The sequence below is a fragment of the Plecotus auritus genome (assembly GCF_963455305.1).
Source record: "Plecotus auritus genome assembly, chromosome: 12".
NCBI classification, from domain to species: Eukaryota; Metazoa; Chordata; class Mammalia; order Chiroptera; family Vespertilionidae; genus Plecotus; species Plecotus auritus.
In genome coordinates, this window is record NC_137778.1 from 1,196,520 (window position 1) to 1,209,977 (window position 13,458).

General features: G+C 48.1%; 1 protein-coding gene across 7 annotated transcripts in view; it reads left to right on the forward strand.

Annotated features, from left to right (window-relative positions):
• The first annotated feature begins 10,141 nt into the window (after window positions 1-10,141).
• UAP1 (UDP-N-acetylglucosamine pyrophosphorylase 1) overlaps window positions 10,142-13,458 on the forward strand; it is a 33,224-nt gene continuing 29,907 nt past the window's right edge. For 3 of the 7 annotated variants that reach the window (XM_080648835.1, XM_080648837.1, XM_080648829.1), the window contains exon 1: window positions 10,142-10,242. The gene's annotated coding sequence lies outside the window, so the exon portion shown is untranslated. Of the gene's footprint in view, window positions 10,243-10,345; window positions 10,461-13,458 lie in introns of those variants that run through there. The other 4 variants (XM_080648834.1, XM_080648828.1, XM_080648836.1 and 1 more) reach the window with 3 other exon arrangements.

Here is a 13,458-nt window from a genome sequence, read left to right on the forward strand (position 1 = left end):
CCCAGTGGCACACCAGAATGGCAGTCACCACTCTTGCCCTGCGGGGCCTTTATTAAGTCAGTGACTCGAACACAAGCACCAAGATGCTAAGACAGTTGATCATACAGCCAAGACGTTCCTAAGGGGCTAGCAGGCGAGGAGCATGTGCAGCATGTGTGTTGGACAAAGGGATGAGTCACGTCCTGGGCAGGCCGAGCAGGACAGCTCCAGACATCATCACGCTCTCAGAACAGCACACGATGTAAAACTACAAATTGTTCATTTCTGGAATTTTCCATTTAATATTTTTGACAGTGGGTAACCATGGAAATCAAAACTGCATATAAGGAGGGACTACTGGATAGTCAGTTTCAAGGGGCTGTACTTTAGTGAAAGAAAAATCATTTCACAGGGTGTATTCGTTATTTCACAATATTTCAGAACACACCCTGAGCTACAGAAAGTTGGCGTGTGGGAGGAGTGGGGAGCTGTAAGTCAGGGCCATCTCCTGGGAGAATGAGGTACTCATACCCTCAGACAGTCCAGCCCAGTCCTTCCACCCATGTGTCTCCGGGAAACAGTGACCTCATGAGAGCTCAGGCCTGGCTGTGACCCCAGCTGGAGCTGGGCAGACTCGGCTCAGTAGCACCTCTGGGAAAGCCTGGCCCTCCCTGAAGTTTAGGGGCTACTGAGGTGCCTGGTTCGTCCTTCTTGCCCTCCCTCCCCCGCCCCCCCACCAGATAGAAGCAGATGAAAGCATCCTTTTCTTATCTCCCTGTCTTTCATTTATGAATACTCGCTTGCTCTTTGTTTCCATTAACAATATTTCCTGAAAGTCGCTCCATGTAAGTTCATTTCAGTCTCCTTTTTGTTGGCAGGTCTATAGTATTCCGTTTTCTTCCAGTACTTGTGTAATTCCAGGTTTCACACTAGATCTCTGTTTTTTATTGAAGTTGTTCTTGTGGATGGTGTGAAATATGGGTCTGGCTTTATCTTGTTCCAAGTGGCTACCCACTTGTCTCCATTTATTAAAGAGTGGAATTTTTGGTCTGAGATGCCTCCTTTAATGACACCATCCTTGGGTCTGTTTTGGGCCATCTAGTCTATTCCACTGGTTTGTCTATCCATGTGCGGTCCCGAGTTGTTTGAATTACAGAAGCTGTATAGCATATTTTAATATCTTACCGTAGCTTCTCTTTTTCAGTGCTTTCCTAGCCATTCTTTCACGTTTCTTTTTCCATAACCACATTGGTATCAGCGTGTGACTGATTGATGGTTTAACCAGGAGTGTGATTTGTAAACCAACCAGGGTGGTTTCTTGTGTAGGAGGGGCTCAGTTTTCCTCACATGGGTTTTGCACATTTTGTGTTAGATTTATACCTAATTATGTAATTTCTTTTGTTGCTGTTGTCAGTGGGATTTTCTCTACCATCGTGTCTTCTCTGAGTAGTTATTGCTCCTGTATGTGAAAACTACGGCCTTCGGTCTAGTTAGCATATACCTGCTGCCCTGCCGATGTCTTCGATTGAGACTTATCACTGATCCTCATAGCAGGAGTTTGTCTCATTGATTCTCTAGAGTTTTCCAGGGACATGCTTGTGGCATTGGAAAGGCTGGGTAGTTATACTTACTCTTTCCGATTGCATTCGTTGATATCTTCATGGCCAGAGGGAGCATCGGGCTGTGCTCCCTGCCATTAGGCTCCTAAAAGGCCGAATAGATACCAAAAACTTTTAAAGGGCGGGAACACTCTTCCCTGTGAGAATTCTCTGGGTATTTTTCTGGCAAGATGAGATTAAGGCCTTCCTTAGGCTTTAGTACTAGTGTGGACGAAAGGGGCCACATGCTGACCTGACAGCTCAGGGGAGGCCTGCAGGGCGGTCTTGCAAATGCAGAGGCCTAAAGTCACCACAAAGAATCTGAAATTAAACTTTAACTAAAAGCAGTGATGGTGGGTGGTTATATCCTAGGCTGGAAAGGTCAACCTTTACCTTAGTTGAGCCCACCTGTCTTTTTGCATCTATGATAACATGCCCTTGAAATGTCTGGGTAACTTGTAACTTCCCTTTTTCTGGACCCCTTGGGGCACAACCTAATGTGCTGGGCACCAGGACAGAGACCACAAATTCCTTCATTGTCATTGTTACATTGTTAATTGTTGACTGCACCCACCTAAGTATGTGTCTATCATTTTACTTTTTATACAATCCCAGGGGCTCCTCCCCGCTCCCACCCCCCCACTCTGCTTTGCTTTCTCCCGCCTCTCTAATCTATCACCAGTGGATTTCATGTGTTAATATAAAAAAACATTCAAACCTGTAAAGAATTTTTGTGAGTTTATTTGAGCCAAACTGTCCACAATTGCCGGGAAGCAGAACCTGAAGGGATTGAGATGATCCTCCCGAGAATGGCGGGTTACATCTGTATTTATACATTGCAATCAAAAGAGGGACGTAGGTGGGTCACAAGAAATCCATTGGTCAGAGGAGAAACCAAGATGGTGGCATAGGTAAACACCTAAACGGCTGCCTCCCACAACAATTTCAAAACTACAACTAAAAGACAAAACGGACATCATCCAGAACCACAGGAAAGCTGGCTGAGTGGAAATTCTACAACTAGAAGGAACGAGAAAAGCACATTGAGACTCAGAGGAGCTGCAAAAGGCTGAGGTAGGGAGACGCGGGCGCAGAGAGGACTGGCGGCTGAATGCGTGGCTGGCTTTCTCAGGCGGGAGGGAGACGGAAGCCCCCGACTGTGCTGAACTCCAGTTCCAGGTGAGACTCTGGGAATCCAGACTCATTCGGGGGAAATCTGGACTGTCAGGAAAAGAGAAAAGCACCCTGAGACTCAGGGGAGCTGCAGAAGGCAGATGTCCGGAGGCGCGTGTGCCGGAGAGGACTGACTGCTGAGTGCACGGCTGGCTTTCTCAAGCGGGAGGGAGATGGAAGCTACCGACTGCGCTGAACTCTAGTTCTGGGCGAGACTCTGGGAACCCAGACTAATTTGGGGAGAAACTGGACTGTCTGGCAGCAGGCGAAACTCGAGGGCAGCTTTCTCTCAGAGGTGCTTGCAGCGAGTACCGAGGAACAATGAGATCCAGGCGCCTCATAGGGCAGGGCTGATGGGAAGCCAAGGCTGTCTGCTCCGTCCTGAGACTCCACCCCATCCAAGCTGAGCACAGAGGCTTTTGCAATTTTGCAAGTCTTGTCTCATAAGGGTGTTTCCAGCACAGAAGTTCTCCCAGCATAGACACAGCTGATCTTCATAGCCAATTGGCCTGGAGGTCAATTCCTCCCAGTGATACCAACAACAATCAAGACTTAACTACAACAAGGCTGTGCACACAGTCCACAAAGGGGTGCACCAAGAGTGTCCACCTCAGGTAACTGGGGAGGTTGAGCCACTGGGCCCTATAGGACACCTACCACACAGAGCTACTCTACCAACTCAGGGAAGCAACGAAAATGCAGAGACAAAGAAACAGATCACAAACGAAAGAAATGGAGGAAAACAAACTACTGGATATAGAGTTCAAAACCACGGTTATAATGTTTTTCAAGAATTTCCTAGAAAAGGCTGATAAATTTAGCGAGACCCTCGAGGATATGAAAAAGGACCAACTAGAAATTAAACATACACTGACTGAAATAAAAAATATTATACAGAGACCTAGCAGCAGACTAGAGGACTGCAAGAATCAAGTCAAAGATTTGAAATACAAAGAAGCAAAAAACACTCAACCAGAAAAGCAACAAGAAAAAAGAATCCAAAAAGTTGAAGATAGTGTAAGGAACCTCTGGGACAACCTCAAGCGTACCAACATCTGAATTAAGGGGGTGCCAGAAGAAGAGAGAGAGCAAGATACTGAAAACCTATTTGAAGAAATAATGACCGAAAACTCCCCCCACCTGGTGAAAGAAATAGACTTACAAGACCAGGAAGTGCACAGAACCCCAAACAAAAGGAATCCGAAGAGGACCACACCAAGACACATCATAATTAAAATGCCAAGAGCAAAAGACAAAGAGAGAATATTAAAAGCAGCAAGAGAAAAACAGTTAGTTGCCTACAAGGGAGCACCCATATGATTGTCAGCTGATTTTTCAACAGAAACTATGCAGGCCAGACGCGAGTGGCAAGAAATATTCAAAGTGATGAATAGCAAGAACCTAGAACCAAGATTACTCTACCCAGCAAAGCTATCATTCAGAATTGAAGGGCAGATAAAGAGCTTCACAGATAAGCAAAAGCTAAAGGAGTTCATCACCACCAAACCAGTATTATATGAAATGCTGAAAGGTATTCTTTAAGAAGAGGAAGAAGAAAAAGGTAAAGATAAAAATTATGAACAACAAATACATATCTATCAACAAGTGAATCTAAAAATCAAGTGAATAAGAAAATCTGAGGAACAGAATAATCTGGTGAATATAATAGAACCAGGGGCATAGAAAGGGAGTGGACTGACAGTTCTCAGGGGGAAAGGGGTGTGGGGGGTGTGGGAAGAGACTGGACAAAAATCATACACCTATGGATGAGGACAGTGTGGGGTGTAAAGGGCAGAGGGTGGGGTGGGAACCGGGTGGAGGGGAGCTATGGGGGGAAAAAAGAGGAACAATTGTAATAATCTGAACAATAAAGATTTATTAAATTAATAAAAATTCTCACAAAAAAAAAGAAAAAAGAAATCCATTGGTGATAGATTAGAGAGGCGGGAGAAAGCAAAGCGTGGGGGGGTGGCAGGGCGGGGAGGGCGGGGAACCCTTGGCATTGGATGAAAAGTAAAATGATAGACACATACTTAGGTGGGTGCAGGATCAATTAACATAACAATGAAGGAATCTGTGGTCTCTGTCCTGGCGCCCACCACATTAGGTTGTGCCCCAGGGGGTCCAGAAAAAGGCAATTTACAAGTTACCCAGACTTTTCAAGGGTGTGTTATCACAGATGCAAAAAGACAGATGGGCTCAGTTAACGTAAAGGTTGACCTTGTCAGTGAAGATACCCACCTAGGACTAACTACCCACCATCACTGCTTTTAGTTAAAGTTTAATTTCAGACCATCCTTGTGGTGACTTTAGGTCTCTGTGTTTGCAAGACCACCATGCAGGCCTCCCCTGAGCTTGTCAGGTCAGCATGTGGCCCCTTAGGTCCACACATATAACCCACAAGGTCCCTTCCTTTGATGGCAATGCATAAAAATAGATGAGAAACCGCCATTCTCTGGAGCGTTATCCCAATCCCTTGAGATACTGCTTCCTGGCAATTGTCGACAGTTTGGCTCAAATAAACTCACAGAAATTCTTTACAGGTTTGAATGTTTTTACATTAACACTAGAAAAAAAGGGTAAAAGTAAAAATTTGATTTTATAATTGTTCATTGAAAATACTTGTGCTGGGCCCCAGTTCTACCTTTTTTTCTTTAAAAAGCTCTGTAATAATGATGTTGCACTTTATTTGTGTTAGGGTTTGGCCGGTGACGTGGGCTGTGAAAGAATTCTCAACTGAAAGGAGAGATGCTGAGAGGAGGTTTATTTTCCTTTCCAAGAAAGGGAAGGGCCAAGTACTGCCAGTCACCTCAGGACAGGAAACAAAGAGCGATTTCCACTTTCAAACGATTTCCACTGTTACTGGGTGACAAGGAAAGAAGGAGGGTTTGGCCTAAAATTGAACAAACACCAGAGCAGCCGTGGGCAAACTACGGCCCTCGGAGCCAAAAGAGCGGAGGGTTCTCTTGCTCTCCCCTCCACTCCTTTACTTTGAATTTATATTAGTTCACACAAACACTCCATCCATGCTTTTGTTCCGGCCCTCCGGTCCAGTTTAAGAACCCATTGTGGCCCTCGAGTCAAAAAGTTTGCCCACCCCTGCACCAGAGGATGTCTTAAAAAGGTGTAGTTTGTTTGCTTTCTAGGAGACAGATGTTCTAGGGCGGTGTCTTATCAGTATTTTTTTCAAGTCTGTAAAACTTGCTTAGAGTAAAAGTTATAAAGAGTTCAAAAGAGGCATGCTTGAAGGGGTGGGGGAAAGGGTACTTTCTGCTAACTAGGGATTCCTTGGTGCAAGTTATCCCTGAGTTGTGAGAAGAGCAGGGAGGAGGGGGATACAAGAATGTAGCCTTGAGAGGAGCTTATCTTGTCCTGCCCAATGGTTTGAATCGGAGGAGCCAACAATCTTGTGGTTTGATTACCAGGTGCTTCTCATCTATATATATAAAGAGGCAATATGCTAATTGGTCCTAATGGTGTCTGGTGTCCTGAGCTGGGCGGGGATGGGGGTGGGGGAGTGGGGACTTCCACCCCCAGCGGAGGCTCTCCAAGGCCTGCCCAGGGCTAAGGTGCCTCCTGCCCAGTGCTGTGTCCCCGCCCAGCCCTGAGGTGAAGCTGCCTGCCTGTGTCCCCGCCCAGCCCTGAGGTGAAGCTGCCTTTCAGACTATAACTTCAGCCATCAAAGATCCAACTGTACACCCCAAATGCTTTTCCTTGGATGGTCCAGGCAGTAGTGGAAAAACATAACTTTATAAAGTTTTAATACATTATGTTAGAGGTTGTGGTGGTACCCACAGCGTCTACAGGAATTGCTGCAGATTTACTTCTCAGTGGAAGAACCTTTCATTCCCAATATAAATTACCAATTCCATTAAATGAAACTTCAATATCTAGACTCGATATAAAGAGTGAAGTTGCTAAAACCATTAAAAAGGCCCAACTTCTCATTATTGATTAATGCACTGTGGCATCCAGTCATGCCATAAACGCCATAGACAGATTACTAAGAGAAATTATGAATTTGTTGCATTTGGTGGGAAAGTTCTCCTTCTCGGAGGGGATTTTTGACAGTGTCTCAGTATTGTGCCGCATGCTATGCGATCAGCCATAGTACAGACAAGTTTAAAGTACTGTGATGTTTGGGGATGTTTCAGAAAGTTGTCTCTTAAAACAAATACAAGATAAGAGGATTCTGCTTATAGTGAATGGTTAGTAAAACTTGGAGATGGCAAACTGGATAGCAGTTTTCATTTAGGAATGGATATTATTGAAATCCCCTGTGAAATGATTTGTAACGGATCTATCATTGAACCTACCTTTGGAAATAATATATCTATAGATAACATTAAAAATGTATCTAAATGTGTGATTCTTTGTCCAAAAAATGAGCATGTTCAAAAATTAAATGAAGAAATTTTGGATATATTCGATGGAGATTTTCACACATATTTGAGTGATGATTCCATCGATTCAACGGATGATGCCGAAAAGGAAAATTTTCCCATCGAATTTCTTAATAGTATTACTCCTTCAGGAATACCATGTCATAAAGTAAAATTGAAAGTGGGTGCAATCATCATGCTACTAAGAAATCTTAATAGTAAATGGGGTCTTTGTAATGGTACTAGAGTTTTTATCAAAAGATTATGACCTAACATTATCAAAGCTGAAGTATTAACAGGATCTGCAGAAGGAGAGGTTGTTCTGATTCCAAGAATTGATTTGTCCCCATCTGACACTGGCCTCCCATTTAAATTAATTCGAGGAGAGTTTCCCGTGATGCCAGCATTTGTGATGACTATTAATAAACCACAAGGACAAACTCTAGACAGAGTAGGAATATTCCTACCTGAACCCGTTTTCGCACATGGTCAGTTACATGTTGCTTTCTCTTGAGTTCGAAGAGTGTGTGATGTTAAAGTTAAAGTTGTAAATACTTCATCACAAGGGAAATTAGTCAAGCACTCTGCAAGTGTTTCACCCTTAATGTGGTATACAGGGAGATATTAGAATAAGTTCAATCACTTTATCAGTCATTGTTTGCATCCCTGTTGTTTTTATATCATGTTTTTGTTGTTTTTATTGTTTTCATATCATGTTTTTGTTTTTATATCATGTCCTTGTTATATCATTTCGTTACTGTTTATTAATAAATTTATATATTATTTTCATATACATTTTACTAATTTCCTTTCATCTCTGACACTTCTATTATAAAGGGCAAATAGCAATATTAAAATATTTCCTCTAATTAATTCCCTTTTAATGTGCATGAATTTCATGTACTGGGCCACTAGTAAATTATAAAAGACCACAGAAAAGAAAAAGAAAAGCCTTTTTCCTGTCTTTACAATTTTTGGTTTTTTAGTATTTATAGAATGCCTATAGCACTGCAGACACTACCACCAATTCCTTCTCATTAAACATTTACTACACCCACGTGAAGTAGACATTATCCTCACTTTATAAAGGAGGCAATTGGGGTTTAGCAAGGTTAAGTGACACTCCTTGTAAGGGCTGAACTGTGATTTCGAATGTTTCCCAGTTTTCATTTTTCTAAGCCCTCATGCATATCTTTCTCAAGGAGTAGGAAGAGTAACAATCAGCATATTTTTTAGAAAGCAACTGTCTTAGACTCTCCCCTTCATCGAAAGTGACAATGGTCAGTGACATTGTGGCGGGCTTCTAGGTCTCTGCATGGTACTTGGGCATCCTTCACAGCGTGGTTGTTTCTTCCCAGTTATCCTGGGAGATCTGAGAGGGGTGTTGCTCATGGGATCCGGGATCCAGATAATGCTGAGGGTATCAAGGTCCAGGAGCTAGAACGGAGCCTGACACAAGAGGAAGCACTCAAACATAAAAACTTAAGATTTATTTAGTATTTATTCTGTTCTATATTCATTCCTTGTGTTTCCTGGTTTAAGCCTCACAATTTATTTATTTTTTATTTTTTTAAAAATATATTTTATTGCTTTTTTTTACAGAGAGGAAGGGAGAGGGATAGAAAGTTAGAAACACCAATGAGAGAGAAACATCGATCAGCTGCCTCCTGCACACTCCCTACTGGGGATGTGCCCGAAACCAAGGTACATGACCTTTACCGGAATCGAACCTGGGACCCTTCAGTCCACAGGCCGACGCTCTGTCCACTGAGCCAAACCGGTTAGGGCCCTCACAATTTATTTTTGCTTGTATTTTATAGATGAGAATATTGATGCACAAGAGTTAATTAACTTGCCAGGGATCACAGCAGTAACGAAGCTGGAACTCTGCAGATCCGTGCCCTCAACCCCTCCATTTGTCAGATAAATGGGTCAAGGTCTGGGATCGTGACAGATGAGCGTGTTCAACTTCCTGAGTATAAACTTACCAGTCCTACCCACCCAGTGTTAATTCTTCTGTTTTTTAAAAAAATCCAAGGATATGTTTTTATTGATTTTGAGAGAGAGGAAGGGAGAGAGAAACATTGATTGGTTGCTTCCTGTATGCCCCTCAGGAGGAATCCAACCCACCACCTAGGTATGTGCCCTGACTAGGAATCCATCCAGCAATCTTTGGTCTGAGGGAGGACCCTCCAACCAACTGACCCACCAGGCCAGGGCGAATTTTCCTGTTTCTTTGATGCAGTGGGTGGTTTTGCAATTGACGATGAATAGAGGCCTGCTTCAGCTAAGAATTCCGCATGGCTGGGATTCTTTGTGTAGTATTAAATCTAACGGTGTTTCAGCCTAATGGTCCTGGACTTCTTGCCAAACTGTGCGACGTGCAACCCAACTCCCAAGGTAACCGGCGCTCCTGAGGGCCCAGTACTGAGCCAGCAGCCTGCACGGCCCGCACACGAGGCTGTGACAGGCCCAACAGTGCACAACAGAGGTATACACATGGGCCCGCGATGACCTCGGGGCCACCCAGCCCAAGGAGGGGAAGGCCACAGGCGCACAGAGCCTACCCTGGCGCCCTCTCACTGCCTCAGTTTACCGAATCTCTATGCGTGCGTGTCCGGCTCCTTTCCTGCCTGTTTGTGCCAAAGTAAACGGGTCTGCCCTCACGCGCTTTGGACCTAAAACCACAAGACAGGCCATCAGGGCGCGGCAGGCACCCGGCGGAGTGCAGCCCGCGGCGCCAGGCCCGCCCGCAGGAATCTACGAGGAGAACCCCGCGGCTTTCGTAATCGCAGCGCGGGCGGCGGACCGCTCAGGGCCGTGGTGCGGGGCGGGGGCGGGGCCGTGTGTGGCGGACGCATTGGTTCGGAGGGTGAGTGACGCGCAGGCCCCGCCCCGCGCTCGCGGCGCTGACGTGTCTTCGGGCGCTTCCTCCTCCGCGTGGCCGTGTTGGCGCCTGCGGGGCGGGCAGGCGGGCGGCTCCCCCGCCCGGCCCCGGCCCGGCCCCCGTTCCCGCCCCCTCGGCCCCCCGCCCCCCGCCCCCCGCCCCGGGCGGGTATAAAGGTGGAGCGGCGGGCTACAGACCCAGCCGGGGACGCCGTCGCGCCGAGGTCGGTCGCCGAAAGGCCCCGCCACCAGGAGGGACGAGTGGGCCGGCGTGGGGCGGGCTGGGCCGGGCGCGGGGTGGAGCCGGTGCCCCACGTGGACCGGGACGGGCTGGGCGACCGTGACGCCGGCCGCGGCTGGGACAGGGGTGGCGGCGCTACGAGCGGGTCCTGAGCGGGTGACAGCGGTTCCGAGGGCGCCGCCCGGGGACGCGTGCCCGGAAGTGTGTGACCTCGGGTCGCAGGGGCCGCGGGTCAGGCCGCTGCGCTGGCTGGAGTGAGGGCGGGGGTCGCGGGAGTGAGGGCGGCAGGACGGGCGGGCTGGGCGGGGGTCGCGGGCCGCGGCAGCGGAGGCTGCGCTGGCAGGGACGCTGCCTGGTGGCGCTGACCCAGGTCGCCAGCCCTGGGCTGGAGGCGCGGCATTAGGCTGTGCCGTTCCACCGCGTGGCTCCAGCTGTGGTGGTCAGAGCAGAGACTTCCCACGCCCGCTTGTCAGAATCAGCGGGAAAGGGTACGGGTTTGTGGTCGTCGTGCTTATATGGGACTCAAAGAAATCTAGAGCCCTGGCCGGCTTGGCTCAGCAGATGAGCGTCGGCCGGCTGACTGAAGGGTCCCGGGTTTGATGCCTGGACCTGGTTTGTAGGCTCCAGCCCTGGTCTGGGCACGAGGCAGCCAATCGATGTGTCTCTTTTTCTGTCTCCCCTTCCCTTCCACTCTCTCCAAAAATCGATGGAATTTATCCTTGGGTAAAAATCATAGATACAGGCTGACCCCGGGTTATGTAGGACTCGACATAGGTCGTTTTGTGGTTACATCGCCATCTCCCATATATTTATATAAAAAAAAAGTTCCGTCATTTCGACGTTTGTACATATGTGCTTTATGTTTTTTATTATTTACCACAAGTAAAGGTCAGGAATTGTTCTCTTTCTTTTAAATGTTTTTTGCTGTTTCACTTCATTACTGCTGTGTATGTGCTCCACGTGAGTGACGTGGGTGCTTATGTAGGTGGGTTCCGACTTACAGCGAAAATCGTGTCACATCGCGCGGTAGGAACGGATCTCCGAAGTGACCCGAGGACGTGCTGTACATTAGTCTTGTCCGCACCTCAGGGATGCTTGTTGCCTTGGGAAGCTTTACCTTCTGGGCTTTGCAGGCACGGAGGTCTAGGCCCAGGATCAGAGTTGTCTTATTTGCGAGGACTCATTTTCTCAAGCATTGGAAGGTGGGGAGGTATCTAAGGGCTTTTTGGAAAAGTTTGACTTATATCTTAAAATGTCGTAAATCTGTGTTTGCGCGTTGAGTAGGCAGAGCCCTCTCCACTGTGAACTGTCACTGGGGGCAGGGGGGTGACAAGGGCTGGTGTTGTCTGGAAGTGTGTGCACAGGGAGGGAAGGGACTTGCAAGGGTCCAGGAGTGGGGAGGGGCTGAGGGTGAGGACCTCCTGGTCTCCAGTAACCTGGCTCCCTGCTGAGCTTGCCCAGCCTTAGGAAAGACTGCCTTGCTTGGAAAATAGTTTAATAGAAACCTGTCTATCAGCTGTCTTTTTTATATGGTAATCTTAAAGTCAAGTAATGGCATCCTGTCTCCTGAAGCCTGGGCATATCAATAGAAAGGCCTAACCTGAGTCCCAGTCCGTCTGCTGCCCTGCTCTAGTTCCCAGCTGCCCTCCGTGGGGGCTCATGGAGCCCGGAGCTCGTGTCCTGCGCGCTGGTGACCTCTGAACTCCCATCTCAGACCGAACATGGCCCGAAGTGGAGACCGATTCTCTCACTCTGAACACATCCCTATGCCTGCACCTGTCCTGTGTGTCCCCACTCAGGACCTGGGACACCACCTGCAGCCGTCGCTGCTGGATGCCTGTGGTCCGCTAGGCCCGCTCCAGAACCGCCTTCGCCTCGTGCCGAGCCCCGGCCATCTCTCCTCTAGATGACTCGGTGCTTCCCTGACAATCTGCTGGCCCCTTTTCCCCACACAGCAGCCGAGTGACCCTTTACAACCCGAATCAGACCAAGATACTGCCCTGCTGCAAGTCCCCCACTGGCTGCCCAGACCCCGGCATCCCGGGCCCTAGTGAAGTGGCTCCAGCTTCATCAACCTTTGCGCTGTCCTTGAACAGCCAAATGCGTGCCTGTGCTGCGGCTGCTACACCTGAGCTCCGCAGCTGGAGGCTCCTCCCTAAGGTGCTGGTCATTCAGGTGTCTTGGCAGAAGTCTCAGCGAGACCCTGCTGACCACACCGGCTGAGTACCGGCTGCCAGCCCTGGCTCTTTAGTCCCATTCCGCTCTTTATTGCTATCCTGCTTTTCTTTGCTTCGTAGCCCTTGCCTTGTCACACTCCTGACACTGCACCTGTCTGCCTCCCTCGCTGGGGTGTGGGCGTGCACAGAGTTGCTTCGCCCACTGCTGTGTCCATCACCTGGCTGACCGTAGTGCTCATGATACTTTGTTGAATGAACTAATGGCAATGAAAGTCCATAGTTTTCCTTCTGAAAGGCTCCCGATGTATCTGCGTATTCCAGGAAACTTAGAGAGGAACCTGCTCATGCATGTAGGTGAGAGGTGGCTGGGCCCTCGTCTGTCCTCCAGGCAGTGGCAGCATGGGGAGCAGCAGCCTTCGTCAGCCCTGCGCCCGCTCCTGGAATGCGTTTATTCACTGGGTTATTTTCATACTCTTCTCACTGACGGGACTTCTCTCTTAGCTCTTGTGTCCTTGACAAACTTCATCCTCCAAAGCCGGACTCTGACAGTGGTCATCCTCACGTTCAGGAGGCCGTGACTCTGGTCTGGGCGCACACCATGCTTCTTTACGAGAGCGTGGAGAGAGGGTCCTGGGTGCCTGTGCAGGCTAAGTGCTCAGCATTGTACTGACACGTTGATCCTCTGCACCGTACAGGTGAGGACTCTAATCCTTATTTTGTAGATGAGGAAAATGGAGGCACAGGAAGATTAAGTCACTTGCTCAAGGTCACAGAGTTAGAAGATAGTGGAGCTGGGGCATGACCCCAGCCAGTCTGACCCAGAGCTCACTCTGGTTAATACCCGCAACTGTACATGAGATCTTTAGCTGAGCGGTTAGTATTTCCTCTGCTTTTATGATAGACTAGAGGCCCGGTGCATGAAATTCCTTGCACGGGGCGGGTGGGGAGGGGGGATCTTTCAGCCTAGCCTGCACCCTCTCCAATCCGGGACTTCTCGGGGGATGTCTGACTGCCGGTTTAGG